The following is a 5,831-nucleotide window of genomic DNA, read 5'->3' on the forward strand; positions in this document are numbered from 1 at the left end:
TTTTGCATAGTTATAGTAGTATAAAGATAAGAGCATGCTGTTTGCTTTCTGGATCTAAGATTTAGGTAAAGGAGACTTGCAATTGTAATACGTTTAAATTGGATAAGTACTGTCATTGAGAATTGTCCAATATATTTTTTGAACACATGAGAGAAATTAAATCTTCATAAAAGTAAGGTTTAGAATGGAAAAAGCCTTAGTGAAGGATATTATATTTTATCTATGTATTTAATATTTTAATAATGTCTACAAAAGTCACATTTTAAAGGCAAAATATATAGAATTAAATGAAATGAGAATACACCATATTAGATTTGTAAGGCCATGCTAAACCAGTGCTGAGATAAAAATCAGTGTTCTACCAACACTGTTTACCTTAGAAAACAGGAAAATTTTTAGATCAATAATTTGAGCTCCCTCTCAAGAAATTAGAAAAACAACAGCAAAATAAATCCAAAGCCAGCAGAAAGAAGCAAATAATAGACAAGAGAGAAAAAGAAACACATTTAAATTGAAAATAAGAATACAGAAGAATTAATGAAACATAGCTGTTTCCTTAAAAACAAAAACAACAAAAAGTTAAAAAAACATCTAGCAATACTGACAATATATAAATAAATGTGTTTATGGATATTTGTGTACACATGTGTACATATATGTATATGTGTGTATAGATATGAAATGTCCATGTTGAATGCCACTGGCATCTTTTTGATTGCCACTGTTCTTATGAAAATATTCAGTAGGGACATTTCACAATGAACATACAATTACTATTTAATATTTCACTAAATCTTCTTGACATCCTTAAGAAATCCAACATTTCATGATTATAGATATCAAACCAGGAATAAGGTATTCATATAATATAAATGTGTGATACACATTTACTGATTATAAACTATCTCCATCTAATTAATCAAAATTCCCATTTTATGATTCATTTACTTATAATGTTTCTGAAATGCAATACTCTAAATCTTACCCTAATGTGAAAGTATAACAAATAATATTTCATTTTTCTCTTATTATTGTATATTTGGTAATAATTGGACCTATTATTTTAAATTCAGTGTTCACCAGATAGCTCCATATGAAATTGCCAGAAACTCTAATGGTTCCAGAATATACTTTAGGGATCTGTGTTATTTAATTTTTTTAAATTTATAATTGTGATGTCTTACAAGTACATGCATCTTATAAGGCACAATGTTATATTTTATGAATTACTATTAGTTTTTCTAAAATTTATATTTCAGGGTCTAAGTCTTCCAGAAAACAATGACACTCTAATGCAACAAAAAGGTTCCCAGAGTGGAGGAATCGTTCTGATAAGAAATAATCAGCCATAATAGAGATACATTGCCTCAGTTTTAATTTTAAATGGCATATTTTGGATAGCCATAGAAAATTATATTGAGTTCTAAGATTAAATAGTGAAGATATTTTACCATTAACCATTTTCCTAAAGACATATAGGGTATATAGGGTTCTCAGCAAGTACCAGATGAACCACTTTTTTGGTTTTCCCACACCGACATTTTTTTTTCTTCTTTCAAATTTGTGCACATTTGTCAAAAATTTTCAAACTTTGCACTTAAAAATCTCATCATTTTATGTAAGTAAATCAAACTTTGGTCAGATTTGTTATTAAATGTAAAACAAATCCAAAGGCAAATTGAAGATTTCATTTAGACCAAATGGATATGTAATTTGTAATTTTACATGTGTGTTCGTGTGTGTGTGTTGAACTAAAACTAGCTAAAAGACCAATTTGTCAAATCAAACCCACAGGAATCCCTCTTACCCAAATTAAATTTTACTAATAACTTCAAAGTTTCTATCAGTAAGTAGACACAGGTGAAGCAGAGGTGTGTGGCACATCTTAGAAGGCCCTTTCCTTTCTACAACTGGACACACACTCCCTGGTAAAGAGCAGTAAGTGAATGAGGTCCTAAATGAAGTATAGTATCACCTTACACAGCAAGAAGCATTCATTTTATGAAACATCTCCATCTTTTTACCACATAAAGTTGACTACTCTACTTGCCTAACATTGTGGAGCTAGGCATCATAAATCCATAGATTGCAGGAATATTTACACAAAACAATCATAAACTAGTAACATACTATTAAGAGTATTTCGAAGGTCAATACTCTCCCTTAGCAAATACTGTTTACCTTGAGGTCTGGTTAGCTTGCTTACGATGATATTAGATTGGAACATTTGTATTTTCTCCCCTGTCAGTGCCTGATTATGTAACTACAGATAAATGGATCACAGACCAGCTACTTTATCCCCTTCCTCTTCACTTTTTATACGAAAAGAAGCCATTTAATAATGTGCACTCCATTGTATTCCATTTTTAATTTAGGTTGGAATCAACTTACAAAGCAATGCTTATTTATCTTTACTCAATTTTAATGCTGGACAAATCCTCCACAATAGCTAGAAAGAGATCCCTGAATAAATGCTAACAAGCAGCATATACAGTCTTCAGATAAGCTTGCAATGAAATTCTAAAATTGTTGAGATTGCACATATAGCATTTCCTTGGGCCTTAAAGTGACACTCAATAATATCTATTCTTATTTCTAAATAAGCATTAAAAAGAATACATTTTAATACACCAAAAATATGTATATATAATTCTGAAAAATGATTAAACTTAATCACGTGTTATTTTACTATGTTTTATTTAAATATTAGCTTCACAGTTCTATTATGCTTTATATATAGCACTTTATGTTTGGAAACCTTTACTTCCAATTATTTTGATAACATTTTTAATTGGACATCCGATTAAAATCATAACCATGAAAATGCAATACTATAAAACCCTTTTGATTGCAGCAATGATATTGATAAAATATCTCACAAAGTAAAGAATGCTGGAAGTTATACTTCCTAATTATATTTTAGGCTGTTCATTCAACCATGGATTTATTGACCTATATCTACTACTCTTAATCCCAGCTATTCTTTATTCAGTTCTCCAAACATTCTATTTCAGAAAGTTTGGAAATGGCATTCCTTAGTATTTACCCTTCAGGTCACAACTTTAGTGACACTTCTCCAAGCATAATTGCCCAGGAACCTCAACTAGGTGATAATTCCCACTTCGGCACTTTGCTAGTACCCGTACTTCTTCATTAGCATTTGTGGTGTTTTAGTAATGTATTTGTGTAATTACACAATATCTATCACAGCTCCTAGAGTACAAGCTCCATGAAGGCTGTGGATGTATTTCATTACTTCACATTTTTATTCTTAGCATCTAACACAGACCTAGTTCACTGAAGGTATTCAGGATGCCCTTGCTTATAGAGATAGAGATAAAAGAAAGAGAAAGAGAGAGAGAGAGAGGGAAGGAGGGAGAGGGAAGAAGGGAGGGAGGGAACAGGAGAGAGGAAGGAAGCAAGGAAGAAAAGAAGGAGGAAAGGAGGGAGGGGAGGAAGGAAGGAACTTAAATGTGTCCACTTTATTAAGTATCAAAGGACATGAGGGCGTAATTGCCCTCTGTGAGCTTGGGCATTCACTAAAACTTAACTCCTAATATGGAGGAGAAAAAATGCATTTCTCCAAAATTTTTCACTTTACACATTCTTACATAGGATTAACTAAGGATTATCCAGATTTACTGTTATGGGTTGAATTGTGTCCTCCTAAAGTTTACATATGGAAGTCCTAACCTCCAGTACCTTAAAATATAATCATATTTGGAGATAAAATCTCTCTTTCTTTTTAGTATTTTTAATGACTGAGACAAAAAAGATCTAACTTTTTTGTTCCACAGCTTCTAGAAGAATCATTTGTTCTTATCAGTCATACCTCTCCTCCAACTTGACCCTGGCATCTCCTTGGGCCTCATATTTAAGAGCTGTGTCTCTGAAGACATTCTTGTTGACAACACTTTTTTGCAAAGGGACATCCATAGTACCTTTGTGGTAATGAGATGATTATAGTTATAAACTTTTGCAAAAGACTTGATTTTTGACCTCTTGGCAATTTTCTTCTCACCCGTGGCAGCTGTCACTTTGTGGGGATGGTGGTCAGTTCCAGCCACTGGAATTGTAGGGATGGCCTGAGGTGCCATGATCAATGTTTTTCATGATGACAGCTTTGCATCCAGAGCAGTGTTGGGCCAGGACCAGCACCAACTTCCCAGGTTTCATAAACAGCCACTTGAGCCTGTAGCAAAAAGAAGAAACAGCACTTCCACTCAAGATAAAGTCTTTAAATGGGTGATTAAGTTAAAATTAGGTCTTTAAGGTAGCCTATAATCCAATATGACTGATGCCCTTATAGGAAGAAGAAATATGGAAAGTGCCAGAAACGTGTGTGCACAGAGGACAGACCATGTAAGGACACAGTGAGTGTGTGGTGGCCAACTGCAACACAAAGAGAGAGGCCTCAGAAAAAACTAAACCTACCAAGATATTGAATTGTGAGAAATGAATTCCTGTGGTTTAAGTCATCCAGTCTGTGGTACTTTGTTATGGCAGCCCTAGAAAACTAATTCATTCACCCAATCTACTTTAGTAGTCAACATGATAAGATGTACTGATTGTAATTTTTATATGGGCCACAGAAACAAACAAAAATAATGTTTAAATTCATATTTAAATGGAATTTCAGATATAGTTACTGGGAAAAAATTTGTATCCTTAAAATTTTTCTTTCTATTTGTGTATATGTGTGTGTGTGTTTTTTAAAGATTTTATTAATTTATTCATGAGAGATGGGGGGGGGGGGGGCAGGGACACAGGCAGAGGGAGAAGCAGGCTCCATGCAAGGATCCCGATGTGGGACTCGATCCCAGGACTCCAGGATCACACCCTACGTGGAAGGCAGGCACCAAACTGCTGAGCCATGCAGGGATCCCCTATGTGTGTGTTGTAGATTAAGTATGTTTGTATATGTTTGGGTGTTGGGGAAGGAGAAAAATAACTTTGGATAAGGAGCATTTTAATGCCAAATAAAATAGAAGTGTATATTTGCACCTAAAATGCTATATCTTAAACATTAATAAATCCTATAATTCTCAGTGTGAAACATTAAGTGCCAAAAATCAATATTCTAATAGGCATAAACAAAAAAAGGAAATAAATAATAAATAGTTTGTATGTCTTCCACCTCTAATTCAAAAATCGGTCAGATTGTTTATTATTTCATTAAATTTTCACTTCAGTGAGACATCAAAGCCTTGCACTCTGTTTTGAAGTATATATTTGTTTACAAATAAAAAATGAGAATACAGCTTGACATCTTAGATTTTCTTGCAAAACCAGTAAATGAAGGGTCATGCCACTAGTATGATCCTACCTAATGGCTTAAAATAATGTGGAAATCATAAGATTATGATTTTAAATAACAATTCATTTCTAAATATCTCTTTTCAGAAAATGAATTTAAAAGAGATAATATCAATTCTTTAATTTTGACTTGTAACAACTATGATAATTTTTAAGATAGCACTATATATCTCTATCATGCACAGCTGTCAGAAGAATATAGCAAACAAAAGTAAATAGCAGTTCAGAGAACTTACTAGACTTTTCTGGGACACAGAAATGTGAAAGAAATCAGATATGCCATAGGGATACATCACACTTTAAAATAAATTCTATTTAAGGAAGCCAACCTATATAGCAGTTTTCTGTTCTTTTTCTTTCTTTTCTTTACTTTTTTAAAAAAGTAATTTCTCACAAAGCCCTAGCATCTCAACATACTCTCAGACAAGATTTATTAGCACAGGATTTTAGTTGTCTAAACTTCAAAATTCTATTTTGTAGGTTACTAGAGGCTATTCATTAGCATACTGTGAAGC

General features: G+C 32.9%; 1 pseudogene; it reads right to left on the bottom strand.

Annotated features, from left to right (window-relative positions):
- Window positions 1-534: 534 nt before the first annotated feature.
- LOC112678697 (60S ribosomal protein L27-like) lies at window positions 535-4,186 on the bottom strand (annotated as a pseudogene).
- Between the last annotated feature and the right edge of the window lie 1,645 nt (window positions 4,187-5,831).

Source organism: Canis lupus, chromosome 22, assembly GCF_003254725.2.
Source record: "Canis lupus dingo isolate Sandy chromosome 22, ASM325472v2, whole genome shotgun sequence".
Lineage (NCBI taxonomy): Eukaryota > Metazoa > Chordata > Mammalia > Carnivora > Canidae > Canis > Canis lupus.